The 15,349-nt window shown below is 38.6% G+C and overlaps 1 protein-coding gene across 2 annotated transcripts in view; it reads right to left on the reverse strand.

Moving 5' to 3' along the window:
- The window catches only part of LOC111867985, a 599,613-nt gene that overhangs the window by 518,978 nt on the left and 65,286 nt on the right, over positions 1 to 15,349 (reverse strand). Inside the window, exon 1 of one of the 2 annotated variants that reach the window (XM_023858257.2) lies at positions 58 to 283. The exons of the other annotated variant lie outside the window; for it this stretch is intronic. The gene's annotated coding sequence lies outside the window, so the exon portion shown is untranslated. Of the gene's footprint in view, positions 1 to 57; positions 284 to 15,349 lie in introns of those variants that run through there. 2 annotated transcript variants of the gene reach the window in all.

The following is a 15,349-nucleotide window of genomic DNA, read 5'->3' on the forward strand; positions in this document are numbered from 1 at the left end:
GCCCCCTTTATGAATACTACGTAACAATTATTATAAAGTTTACACTCCAAATTGTACCTTTCCAGCGGATGTATCCGTGTTAACTTCCATCATTCAGTGCACAACCATTCCAGCAGAACTGCTCCAAGATTTATTTACCAGTAAACTTCACTTAACCACAATTTTACCACTTGCACCGTCTTCTAGAACAAAATGGCATCGCACAGCCGAACCGGCACCTCCGCTGTAACCCTTTTGACTGGTCTTTATCAAACATAGCGAAAGACGTCACAGCGGTAACAGACCGCGCCACTCACTGGTTACGCTGTGTGAAACAAACACGTGTCCCCCACTCCTGCATGTCGAACGAGCTGGACGGTGTAGAGGGGATTACACTCAGTTGCATACTGCAGACACGGCAAGTCAAGAGAGGTTGAAATGACACACTTCACAGAAACCAAAAAAACCTTCCTCGACTATAAATTGTATAACTGACATCCTATAGTGTTTCATAAGGCTAATCAGTATATTTACTTAACGTTTCTGTGATTTAACTGACTTCAATAAGCAGATGCCGATCACGGTAGCCGAGCGGTCTAAGGCATGTACTGTCTTCGCTCGCTTGGAAACCGGGATCGTGGGTTCGAATCCCACTCAGGGCATGAATGTTTAGTTTGTGTGTGTGCCTTTTTCTGTGTTTGTGTTCAGGTAGAGGCCTTGCGACGAGCTGATCACCCGCCCAAGGAGTCCTACCGAATGTGTAAGATCGAGAAAAACCGAAGTGAACGGAGAAGTTCATGGAGGTAGGCCTAGGCCCACTGGAGCTGTGGTGCCAAGGGGGGGGGGAATAAGCAGATAATTGTTAAATGAAAATTTATTTTCCTTTCTGTTTCTGTTATATACCTCTGAGCATAATTCTTTCTTTCCTTCTCCCTGTTTTCCTGTCTTTATTACAAATTAACAAGAAGTTCTGTGAAGAACTAATAGCCTGCTTTTCTTTATACGACACGGACCTTATAGAAAAAGACTCGTCCAACAATTCTTATATTCTTGCGTGTGTATCCGTTGCCACGGTAACTTTTTTACCTGGCCGTTGCTTAGCAACATACACATAAAGACACATAGACTGACCCGAGTGATTTATGAAGTAAGCAGTTGAGATGGGCTCAGGTGTCATGGTATGTACATACATTCAAGCATACTGTCACGCTTACAGTTGACCTATATACAGAGTTTTGGAGTGGATGATTGGGTTCATGGTACCTTAAACGTTCACAAAGTTCGGGACTATAGGCATTACAGTTCTATCGGTATTCTACACCCATTCCGGTTCGCTGTTGCACACACACTAATGTTATCAGTCTTCACTAGTCGTATCCTGGTAACGGATTCTTAACAATTTCACTGTGGCTTCAAATCACACATGAAGTTTTCTTTTCACACCCTAATTCATTTCTTGCCATTATTCTTAATCACCTTCGGCTGCCGACTTTTTCATTTCTCTGCTGCAACTGCCAACTCCGGAACTAGACTCAATTCTAATTATAGTCAAAGTCACATTGTGACTAACGGTCATTCAGTCTGTCTTGGTGTCGAGCCCCGGCTTGGGCTCATGACCAGATGTTACTTTTTAAATGAAAGTTACTGTCCTGTGCATGTGGGGGCCCACTCTGACGAGAGGTCAGATCTGTCATTTGTCAGTCAAAGTCGATAGTATTAGTCCATTGTCACCGTGTACAATTATTTATAAGTGAAATCCTAGTTTTATAGCCTTGGGGCAACCCCCACAGAAAACGCCGCTTCCTCTATTGTTGCATGTTTATTCACTGCTGTAGAGATGTGTTTACCGCGCCGTTGCACAGCAGCGCACGCGGCGAGGACCACACAAAATATCGCTCTTCTATTGTTGTTCGTTTGCTTCCTCAGGAATGTGTTTACCGAGCCATTGACTTTCAATGAACTATTCCGACTTTCAGGGTTCATGTCACAATATAGTATTGGAGCTGCTATCCTGTAATGATATCCAAAATACAGACAGAATATTTCTCTCTCTGTAATCTTCAGAATTGTCTGCTATAATAGGGTTCCATGTAATAATCTCATGAGTATATATATATATATATACCTTTACAATTGAGAGTATAGTATTTATGGAATGACTAGGTTGCGTCTAACTCCAAGGGTTCCTGCCTAGGCAATGCATGTCTGAAATTCCATTCTGTAGTATAACATGATGCAAGAAAACATACAACGCTGTGTAATTCAGGAAGGAAATTTTAAACCACTTGTTATACTTTTGTTGACAGCTACAACATTATTTTTTTAAAAAGAGCATTTATAATTTGCGAACACAATTCGATAAAGTTCTGTGAGACGGTTCCTGTACAAAAATTTTAATCAAGAAATCTGAAAATAAAAAATATGGTACCAGAATTTTACCATGAAGAATTTGATAACTAATTTAGACTCTGTGTTTTGTTATAAAATACAATTTCACTTTAGAAACTAACACATTCATCTTACAATAACAAAGCGATATTATTTTTGTTCATTTTTATTTTTATGCATCAGCCCTGAAAGACGGTTTGATAAATGCACAATGGAGATGTCCTTGTATTCCGAAACTGATCTTCAAAAGATATGAAATTTTGCCCCATGCATCCGCCAGAATTGCTTAGATAATAACTATATTTAAAGTTTAGTCAACTTTTTTATAAAAGTGATATTTACGATTTTCTGAAGCGTTTAAATTATTTTAGTGCCTTCATGTCTAGCATCAAAGATTGAAAATATGCTATTCACAAACGTTGTAACATTCACTTGAAAATTAAGGGAACAAAATATGCGTGATTCATGATCACGTTTATGTCAATGTTCTTATTTTGAATAATCGTTGTGGATAACGTTGTTCAGTAGAATATAAAATTTCTTCCCAACAATATTTCTATATGATTGCACCGAGTTTATATTGTTAAGCATAATGAATGGGAACTTTATGAAAAAAATCAGATTTTAAATACATTTATTTTTATAAATGCTTACATTATAACACCAAGAAAGAATAAAAAGCATTTATGAAGATTCTTCTCATGTGATTTATTTCAGTACGATAACCATAAATAACTAGCGACCTATAACTTCCTGAGAGCGAATGAGGAGTCTTAATAAAAGTTGCAGCTAACATGATCTCATTAATGGAGCCAAAAATGATTGCGATTACTGCACGAAATTTCTCAACAATACGAGGTTTGTTGTGGCACACACGATTCTTTAAAACACCCACAAAAGTAAATTGGGGTGTGGATTAAGGACAGTAAATACAGTGAACATAACTAACGGCGTTAATGCCATTGTGGGAAGAAAAGCAATTCGCGTACTGAAATGTCAGTGGAGCGTCTCCAGTGCTTTAGCCCTCCGTAGCTTCATTGTCATGCAGCTGGGAACGGTTCCTCAAGATTTGTGTACTGAAATGTCAGTGGAGCGTCTCCAGTGCTTGAGCCCCCCGTATCTTCATTGTCATGCAGCTGGGAACGGTTCCTCAAGATTCGTGTCCTGAAATGTCAGTGGAGCGTCTCTAGAGCTTGAGACCTCCGTAGCTTCATTGTCATGCAGCTGGGAACGGTTCCTCAAGATTCGTGTACTGAAATTTCAGTGGAGCTAAATCCGGTCTCCACGTCGACAGTCAATGTTTCTCTAATACATCACACCATGCCTGAGTCACTTCTCGATTGCTCCTTCTCTGAATGATACAATAAATTACACAAACTCTATTTATATTTATGTAAGTTTTGAGGTTTTCACAGCTACTGCTCTCCGCATTCCAAGCCATTCAACTGCTCTGAAGATGGAGGCGCTACGTTCCTCCGAAACGTCGGCCAAAACGAAGAACACACGGTGCCTAAACCCAGAAGACGACTTTCTTCTATTTATATTTGTTTCCGTACAGTTGTGAAGTCTGGTCTTATAACACCAAGTAGTCTCGTAGGTGATCACCAGTGTTTCGGAAAAAAAAATCTGGATTTTTCTTCACGTTCGTTCAAGAAATTTGTAATTACATGCGAGACGGCCGAGTTCCATAACTCAGAATACAACAACCTATAAAAATGAAATTTAAAATTTTTACTTTCTTCTCCAGTGTTTTTCAAATCGGTGTCCGTGGTCGACCATCCATTGGTCCATGAAATATTATATATGTAATAAAATAAATAATTTATTTAAAAATTTATAATGAATTATTGCCAAGGCGTAGGTGGGTGGAAATTAATAAAATGGATCTTAGAGAGATAGGATGGGATGTTATGGATTGGATTAATCTGGCTTAGGATATGGACCAATGGAGGTCTCTTGTGAACACGGTAATGAACCTTCAGGTTTCATAAAATACTCGAAAATTTTTTAGTAGTTGCGTACTTGGCGGCTCCTCAAGAAGGGCTCAGCAGCATAAGTAAGTAAGTAAGACGGTAGTTGAATTCAGGCCATTAATTTAGAATTCTCCATCTTAGTCTTATATTTCCCCTCTGATTACTGATATATTCAATACAGATTATGTGAAGAACTATAAAATTCATGAGTAAAGTTATTTATGTTGGGTATTGATGTTTGAAATATTTGTGCTTTGTAACAGAAATAAATAATTTGTTATATGTTGCCTTAATTAGGCCAATAGCAGACCCAACAGATCACTAATGAAAGTTAAAAAAAAAAAAAGAACAGCGAAATACAAAGGCAACAATTATCAGATACAAATGAGTAAGAAACAAATTGGTGTTTCATTATCGGAAATGTCATTCTACTGCTCTGGCGAAATTAATCCAAATTTAATCGTTCGTTGTTTCCATGATACAGCTTCCCATTTGAAATTTTGTTGTTATTAAACTCGTCGAAACATTTCCTGTTCTTGTCGAAGCTGACAATTCATTATCGTGTATATCGATATATTCCATCCTGAACCAGTTGAAGTCAGTAAACATTCTCACAACCAGTTCCTTTCAGTTACATTTAAGTATTTCCTTCCCATCTAGGTCTAGGTCTCTCAAATTGCATTTTCTCTTCACATTTTGCTGTGGAAACAGATTTTCTATTTCCTTCACCCTTCATAAATTTGACTTTCATATAATTTTCCTTATTTCTATCATATAAATAATATTTGGCAAGAAATAAGTTTAGTTATACTTCGTTTATTTAAAGGCAAGGTACGTAGTTCACATCTCTTAAAATGAAATGAACTGATGGGTGATGAGAAATGAACTGGAATGTACGGGTAGAGGAGAACCTTCGACGTCCTTTCTCGGCATTTGCCCTTGCAGAGCTCGACTCGACTGCCAACCCGCAACTGAAATGAATTGTCAAAGTAAAAATTACTTTAGGACTGGCGTCTTTCCGCCAATCGCTTCCTCTTGACGTCAAGCCCCTTCAGACACACGGCCAGAGACTTTTTCAACTGAACCCTAGCGGTTAGTCCTTCTGTAACATCCTCTATGATGAGACGATGGGCTTGCCTCTAAAGAATAAGCTTGAATTTTCGTGAAACTTACATAGTGAAACGCTACATTTGGAGCATAGCTCTGTATGGGGCTGAGACATGGACACTTAGGGCAGTAGATCAGAAACATCTGGAAAGCTTCGAAATGTGGTGTTGGAGAAGGATGGAGAAGATCAGTTGGACCGATTATGTGAGAAATGAAGAAGTGTTAAAAAAGGATGCGTTCTGATTCCTGGAAGTTGTCGCGGAAACATTGGTCGTTGCCTAGGAAATCTACCCTGATCTCCTCAACCCTTCAGGCTTTCTGGCGGCACGTCATAATATTAAGTTACAAAGTCTACATTGAATATTTCTAGACGTTGATAGCGTATCAGCAAGGACTATATGACAATCATTATTTCCTTTAAATATCAATTAAATCGCTGTTGTCTGTATCGAGTCGAGTGCCTGCTAACAACCTCGAAGGAAGAGCAGCAAGTCAGGCAAGCAACTAATTCTTCCAGCAGGCAGAATCGTGAAATTAAACCACACATGGAACTGTGACAACGAAAACGCGAGGGCATAAAGAAATCGGACGTTACTAATGCAATATCGGCTCCTTCTGTTTCATTCATGTTTGCTTCCTTTACGAACAGTTTCCACGTAGCTCTCTTTACTCCTGGAGGTTTATTTTTTTGCGCCTTTCTTTTCTACTTGTTAGTTCAGCATTGTATAGGTTTCTGGTCCATTTATTCTCTTGAACAGGCAAAATAATTCCTAAAATTCAAATCATAAAATCATTCGGTTTCAAGCAGAGATTCCAATCTCCAGCTGTTACAAATTGTAAGGGCGTGTGCATTCTTGCGTATGTAAGTGCGACGAGAAATGGGCACAGCATTTTAGTCTTTAAAGACTGAAATAGAAAACCCATTGGGGGGCATAGACCAATATTATATTGCAGCGTGTAGAGCCGTTGTTATGCAACGATCGCGAGATGGCTAGATATACTAGGGCCGTTTATCGGCAACGGCTCAGTAAATTCATTCCCGTTGCTAGGCAGAAGATTCATAATAATTCAACAGTTCGACTACAACAACAGAAGAGTTGTATTTCCTGTGTGGTCAGTGTTGAAATGTTATAAGCGGGGGATAAGATCAGTTGATAGTTTAGTACGGGAATCTGTGAAGAGAGGACTGAGCAGAGAAATAGCAATTGTTGGAGACGTTACCAGGAAACATCTAGTTACATACCGAGAACACTAGACTTTGTGCTCTAGTAAACTGTAAAATTAGGAAATAGCCATAGTGTTAGTGTTATTTGTAGTTACGACTTGTAAGTGGTCAGTAAATCTATTCACCAATCTAAACCCCGTCTATAGTCACTCACATTGTGACAATATTGTAGCAGGTATTAATCTGGCTAAGAATAGGACCCAGAAGCGGATTCTTGTCAAGACGGCAACGATCATTGTATTTACATAAACAGCGGGAAATTCCTGAAGTATCTGCGACTGTCAGCTTCTCAAGAAGAGATGGTGTAACATAAAGATGAAAAACAACATCCGGATATATACGAGTATGGTAACTGTGAATAAGATCAACAGGCAGTCTTCGGAAGCTTAAAGGTAGATTCTCCCTATTATTGGTACAGTAGAAGCTAACAAACTCCTTCATTGGGGAAAAAATTATAATTCTAAGAAATAGAACAGTCTCTAACTCAAATAGAAGAATAGAGATAAGGCGTGTTAAGAACAGGTTGTTGAAGGGAAAAATAAATAATAAAAAATAAAATAAAAAAAAAATAAAATAAAATAAAAAATAATGGAGACTGGAGAAAATTGCATAACAAGGAGCATAATGTATACTGTTTAAGGTGAAAGTGGCCGTCAGTATATTTACATAGCACGCATGGAACATCAGAAATTCACACAAAACTTTACTCGGAAACAATCAAAGAAATATATTAATGAGGAAACGTAAACGTAGATAAGAAGGTAATATCAAAACACGTCTTAAAGAAATAGGTCCTTAGGTTGTGGATTGTTACCAGCTTCCTCATGAGGGGGTCCAATAGCAAATTAGAGTGACGAAGGTAATGAAATTTCAGGTTGTATAAAAAGCAAAAAAATAGCTGACCAGCTACACAGTTATTATTATTATTATTTATTTATTTAAATTGAAATTTGGTTTTTACCCGGTGTCAAAGATACTACAATAAGACACAAAACACAAATAACACACCACACTCAAACAAAGACTGCACACATAGCTACACACAATAAAGAACATACCACACACAATGAGTATAATGCGAATAAAATTACAACTACAATTAAATAAATTAATATTAAAAACAATATATTAGGCACTAAACAGTAATAATATTGAAACACGTAATGTTATGAACTGATGCACCCACATTTCACCATGGCCTTACTTTCATCCAATTCAATACATTTACGCAACGTTGTATTTTAGCGTCCTCTTGCACTGATTTTCATCCATGATATGTATACAGTGGCCGTCTTGTAGCGCACACAATTTCACCTGTCACTTCACGACATGTTTCGGCAACACAGTGCCATCATCAGGTGTCCCAATTACGTCAATCTATTGCATTGTTTGCCAATATATGTCTGTATAAACTTATTTAAAAAGTATTTAGTGTTTTAGTGTGTGTAAATTTATTATAGTTGACGAATACGCGCTTTTTAAATACTTTTTAAATAAGTTTATACAGACATATAAAGGCAAGCAATGAGATAGATTAGCGTAATTAGGGCACCTGATGATGGCACTGTGTTGCCGAAACATGTCGTGAAGTAACAGGTGAAATTGAGTGCACTACAGGACGGCAACTCTATACATAATATTTACGCACCCTTCACATCCTCACCACAGTTTACTTCACTTCACTGTATTTTCGATGATTGCCACCAGACATTCATTTCGCCTTATTCATCACTTTCCCAATCCTTTTCCTAAAATTACTTGATTTACATGTGAGAGACTCTCTCAAAAATAAATGTGGCTTATATTTCGCTTATCGACTCAAACATACCGGAAGATACTCAAACCAACTTTAGCAGTAAGAAGGAAATTTTCCTCACACTGCGCAGGATACTACTGAGGAGAACGTGCCTTGGATCTGCTTATTTCCGTTCTGTTCTCCCTTTCACCTACAGCTTCCGCGTCTTTCCTCTGTATCATAACTTGCTGAAGGCACACAATAACATCAACATACACCATTCTGCATATGTATGCCACATAACTTCCGAATCCTATAGCCTACCTAGCTCCATGGAGATCAGTCCTTCTTGTGAAGCAAGCAATATCCTAGAAACAAGAAAATTCCCACCTTTTTGAATAATCCGAATTATACCTCAGCTATTCAGCACAGACCCTGTCCTGAGCCAGATGAATTCAGACACACTCTCTTTTCCTGTTTCTTTAAGACCCGTTGTAATACTAATTTCCATGTATTCCCTGTGCTTTCTAGGCTGTCTGTCTCCTTATGATTTTCCAACTAAAATTTTGTATGCATATCTCACAACTTCCTCGTGCTACATATCCACCGCGTCGCTCGCCTTATTATTGTTATTTTATTATTTATAATTTATTTTAACTTTAAATGAGTATTTGACTGGCGGCAGTGGCACTACAATAACACACTACACACTTCTCTCTCTCTCTCTTTTTCCATAAATACAGCAGGTAAAATTATAGTTTGTATTTATATTTTATACTGTACGCTTTCATACAGTGGAGTGGAAGTCACAAGTTTCTGAACTCAGTGAGAGCAAATGTTTTCTTTTTCTGAATTTGATCTCGTCCCATTCAAAAGAAAACTTGACATGAACATAAGATTTATTGGAGTACAAAAACCACCTTTAATCCTTTTAACTACATATTTCAAATGTTTTTAATATTACACAAGTACGTCGAAATTACTTCCCCACATAAAGTCGTGAATTAATATAATTTATCTAACAAATTGTATGAGGTCAGTTTTATATCTGGCCAGTCTTTTGATAACAGATTTACTTTTGTATATTCATGCCTAGAATAATAATATAATTATGTAAATAAATCCATTCAAATTATTCCTTCTTACAGTTCAATTTCTTTCTTAAGACACGCAAATTAGAAATTTTGCACATTACTCCAAAATGTTATTTCCTGACTCGGCTTGCATCCAAGTGAGTTAATTATCATGCATATATGGCAGTTTCACTACTAACACCAGACATTTCTTTTCCACTCGTACCTGTTTTTCATTTTCCACGCCGTTTCGTTTTTACGGGGTTTCCACTTATAACAATTCTTCCTCTGTTTCCACATCTCGGCATTTCTATATATAACTGTCATCATTTCGCTTCCCATTGCGTAATGTCGTGTGGTCATTTATATCAAGGACAAGACACGGGACTCTTTACGTCAGTAAATCTTCGTTCAAAGAACATCCTTCCCAATTTTCCAATTTTCATAGTAACCTAAAAATCATTTTCAATATTTACATAAAATTAATTTCTGACTTACCATCCCAGCGAAGACAAATGTTTTGGTGTATCTATATTTCATTTTGAATAATAAAAAGATATCGTGTTCATAAATTTAACAAAACTATTATAAATCTAAGCACATTTTGCGAAAATTATCTCAATCCGCAGAGCATATTGTCACGTGTATTAGTGACTGTAGACGGGGTTCGGATTGGTAATTGGATTTATTAATCGCTCACAGATCGTAACTATAAATAAGTATAATATTTTTACTGATTTTTACACTACAGAACACACACATTGGATACTCTCAGTCTGCTGTCATTAGTCTTCTTAACAGCTCTGAATGATGACTATTCCTTTACATTGTTATCCCTATCCGTTTCCTGGCAACGGATTTTAACACGGGAACTATAACCTCCACACTCCAGATATACCTATACTTCAGTACACATAAAGTCTTCAAGTCACACTTTAAGTATTCACAGGTCGACTTCTAATTCTTCTTCAAACACGAACTCCACGTGGCTATCTTCTACCAATAGATTAACTTCTCTCTCTGTGCCGTTGATTCCCAGCCTCTTGACTGAACTCATGTAAGCAAGTCAAAGTCAAAGTCACATTGCGTCTGACAGTCAGTTAGTAAGGCTTGGTGTCGAGCCCTGTCTGGGGCTCATGACCAGATATTTATTACTGTCAAACAGTTACAGCCTTGTTTATTGTGATGCGCTCTCTCTGACGAGAGGATGGGTCTGTCTTTTGTATATGCTGCTGGCTCTTGCCGGCGCAGTCTTTCTTGGTTCCGAGTCCCTTGGGACTCGCGGCCATAGTTTACTGTCTCAGAATTGAGACTTCCCTTTTCGTCGCCTCCTACGACTCGCAGGGTCACGGTGGAGGTATTCGACCCCGACTTCACACTGATTACTTCTGATGTTATTCTGTAAACCTCTCATCTAAACTACAACAGATCCTCGTTATATATGCTCCGTACGAACCACACAGAAAACACAGCCCCTGTATCGTTGCGTGACGTCATCGCTTACGCGGAAGGGTGTTGATCGAGCAGTTGTCTGAAAACGTGTTGCATTACCCAGTTTTTTTTTTTTTGTTGCTTGCGTTCGTGTTGAAACGTGTTTACCGAGCTGTTGCTTAGCAAAATTTTGACCAAACTTTCTGAAATAACTAAATTATTACGATATGCCAGCAGCACCTAAGTGGTTATATAAAAAGCCTAGGCGTAAGAAAACCGTTCATTTTATGGGGATATGGTGGGAAATTTATGAAAGTACTCTACTAGTGGAATGAAAATGGATACTGGCCTACTTTTTACAAGTGAAAACCTATATAAGAACTATCCTTCATATCACCGTTCAACGTAACCCATTGTTACTTGCTTATTAGTCGGTGCATAGACATTTGGAGGTCGAAAATGCTATTATATGATATAGTGCAAATTAATATAATCATTATAATCATCACATCAAAGGATTTACATAAACAGGTTTACCTACTTCTCCACAAAATTTTGTATTTTCCTCCAATTGGTCTCCTAACATTCCGCTGTCCTCTTTGACTATAGTTGCAATTTTCCTTACGACATGAGTTTCTTCCATTCTTTGAGGTTTGGCTCCATCATTAGTCCTTATTTTCTTTCTCTTCTTCTTATACTCCTCTTCTTTATGTATTATATATTTTAAGATACTGCCTCTTCCGACCTCCAATATTTTATGCTTCCCTCCTATGTTGAAATGCCTATAAGGGAATATGATGTTTATCCACTCTTTTAAATAATTGTCCAGTTTGTTTTATGTCCCACAATTGGTTTCTGAAGAACAAAAACTACAATCCTGATCCTTTTATTTATTGCTAGTGGGGTGGGACTAAGTCCCTTGTGCTGCGGCCACTCCTGGCCTATTGTACCAGCCCCAGATGATAGGTGAGGGTGATTGTGGAGCAATTGGTGGAATGAAGATTGGCAGGGGAAACCGAAGTACTCGGAGAAAACCTACCCCAGCGCCACTTTCTCCACCACAAATCCCACTAGACCAGACCCGGGATCGAACCCGGGCCGCAGTGGTGGGAAGTCAGCGACTAATCGCTTGAGCTATGCCAAGGCCTCAGTCTGATCTTAGTCACCATTGCTTAAGTTATAAATTTAAGTGTAGACCTTCACGATTATATTTCCCTTGTCTAGAACTCCATATGTAATATTGGTATACCGTTATTGTTTTCCAACATCTGCACTCAACTTTTATAACAGGGCTTAACTCCTGCCAGTGATAGAGAAAAGACATAAAAGCAGCCTCTATCCTTCTTCCTTTATTACTAGACTTGTCCCGTCTTCCGACCCAATGAAATTACGTATATTCGCTCTCTAGTCTTATCTTGAGTGCAGTCTGGAATCTGCAGCCACCTGCTCACACAGGTTTCTCGCTCGCAATTTTTCTACCCTGAGGATGGAAGCGATACTTGCCTCCAAAATGTCGGGTCGCACAAGATGTACACTCTGCCATGACCTAGAATACGTCATTCTTCATAGTCACCGCAGTGGAAACATAAAATCTTATAAAATTATACTTAATAACCTGTGATAACTGAAATAAATATTATTTGCAATTTTTCTGATACCGGACAAAGCAAAGAAGGAAGAAAAGGGTTCAGATTTATTTGTTGAAGAAAATATCCTTGATATAGTTGTTACATTATACTATATACGATTTGCGACCTCTTTTCTTCATTTAAAGCTAAAAGGAGCGTTGTATACGAGGACAGACGAGGAGGATATGTACTAGATAGATCCTTTGAAGTAAATGATATTATAATTGATCGCAAAATCGAGATGATTTTTCGAATGCAATGGTTCGAATTGAAGCAGTGGTAAGGAGTTAGGCAATGTCCTTTGCGCCTCCTTCTTGAATAAAACGAATGTTTTGCAACGTGACATAAAGTGTTGCTTAGCAACTGTCTCCTAGCAACAAGCAATATTTCAGAATCCAATATCTCCTAATGCATTACTCGCATCTCTATTCAATATTTCCTTTATAGTGTGTGTACGAGAGATATTGTGGGGGAGTCTAGTGACTCTAATAGCCAATAACTTGTCATCTTTTATCTGCGTTATTCTTTAAAATTATATTTACAGCGAACTTCGGGTATAGAAATCCCGCATTTTCTTATTTCTATAAATTTTACTTATAAAGATCTGAAGTTTCGCGGCAACTAAATTTAATAAAATTTTCTCTAGCTATCAGACCTATCAGTTAGTCAAATTTACCGACGTTTCTGTTCTCAAACATCAGATACTGAAGATGGGGGCCGGGATGTCCTAAAATGTCTGCCATTTTAACCAATTGACCCGGTTGATAGCCGGAGAATTTTGTTAATGTCACAGAAAATTATGGATAACAGAAATCATACATTTTGCTTAGATGAGGATGGTTATCTCTGATTTGAATTTCAGTACGTTCATGCTACATAATTAATCGTTAATGGTTAACAAACCTTCTTTCCTTTCAACTTCTTCTTTTTACGTTAAGCGAGACAGGAACAATTTTGGCGCCTGATTTGATATGTTCAGCAAATTAAACACTATGCCTTGAGGGCGTATGGAGGAGTGGATCTATAGATCCAAGTTTCCTTGACATCAGCACAAGCTGGAGGTGAGCGGTCAGCTTCACGCCTCGGCTACTATACCCCCGAGGAAGGAGGCCCGAGTACCCATTGGACAGGAGGTTAGGTGGACCACAGAGCAAGTCTGAATGACGTGAAGAAGAGAAAATTCTTGACCCTACCTGAACTCAAACTCTAAATCCTCTGTCGTCCAATCCATAGCCAGTCGCTATACCGACTGAGCTATACCGGCTCTCACATAATGAGGAGTTTCATTATTGTATGTCTAAAGTATATTATTACTGTCTTCGCTCGCTTGGAAACCAGGATCGTGGGTTCGAATCCTACTCAGGGCATGGATATTTAGTTTGTATGTGTGCGTTTTTCTGTGTTTGTCTACAGGTAGAGGCCTTCCGACGAGCTGCTCACCCGCCCAAGGAGTCCTACCGAATGTGTAAGATCTAGAAAAACCGAAGTGAACGGAGAAGTTCATGGAGGTAGGCCTAGGCCCACTGGGGCTGTAGTGCCAAGGGGAGAAAAAAGATAAGACATAAAGAACAACACAACGTGCAATATATCATATCACATCGTTCTAGACTATTTAAAATCATTTTATATGTTAAATTCTTGCATCCGGAAAGAGTTTGGTGTAAATAATAGCCTTCTAGGACATGCAGCCCTCACGGGCTGTGTTATCCTACCGAACAGGAAAGGGATGTGATGGTGCAGATTGGATTCATGTGGCTCTACAAGTGTTATATTGAGGGCCCCTTGTGAAAATGGTAATTATATTATGGTTCCATAAAAGGGGCGACCGCCTCTGTGGTCTATTGGTCAGAGTTCCACGTTACAGATCTATAGGTCCGAGTTCGAATCGCGACGCTGCCAGATTTTGGGGAAAGAATTGGTTCTGGAACTGGTTCCACCCAGCACCGTGAGGATAATTGAGGAGCTATTTCAATAAAATAGCGGTTCCGGTCAATTAAACCGAAATTGACGGTCGTGGGGATTCGTTGTGTTGACCATGCGACACCCTCTATCCGCTAAAGTTGGCACTAACTTCGCCGACAAGCGGCGGTCGCTCGGTTGGTATAGTTCGCTTGCGGACTAGAACCACTGAGCTTGCTTTTTGTTTTTGTTTATTTCTCAAGGGAGGCTTTCCTTCATAGAGCTTTATAGCATAATTTTTCATTCTAATTTAAATCATTGAATTTAAACATACAAAACATTTAAGATCTAAATATTTGTGACGATGGTTAATTAGTACAAGTGTTATATTTGTGGACATTATCCGTCTTCTTGTTTTTATATGAAAACAGTCTTCTTCATATTTCAAAATACAACGTTTCGGAGGCTGGATTTCGTCTCCGTCTTCAGGTAAAACCTAATCATTTGGGCCCAATCAATATACGTAGCCCTCTCTCCGAATATAAAATTCCGCCAATAAGTTTAATAAGCTGACAAAAGCTGGAAAGTGAAGATGAAAATGGAACAAAGGTAAGTATTTTGCCTTCAGAGATAAACCAAGTTAGGTCGGACAGAGATGTGAGGGGTTAGGGAGGAGGAAGATGAGAGAAATCTCTTTCAAGTAGCTGGTACGCGCAGCGAACCGAGGGAGGCAGATGAGGAGGGTAGAATAGATGATTTTCCGTGTTTCTGTATCCACATTTCCAAGACACGGATGTTTCACAAAACTGCCTAATCAAACCTGAAGTATTACAGTGTTCTTAATTTGGGCTCATATTTACTTTTAAATAGGCCGCGCCATAGCTCAAGCGGTTAGTCGCTGGCTTCCCACC

This window comes from Cryptotermes secundus, unplaced genomic scaffold (genome assembly GCF_002891405.2).
Source record: "Cryptotermes secundus unplaced genomic scaffold, Csec_1.0 scaffold97, whole genome shotgun sequence".
Classification (NCBI taxonomy): domain Eukaryota; kingdom Metazoa; phylum Arthropoda; class Insecta; order Blattodea; family Kalotermitidae; genus Cryptotermes; species Cryptotermes secundus.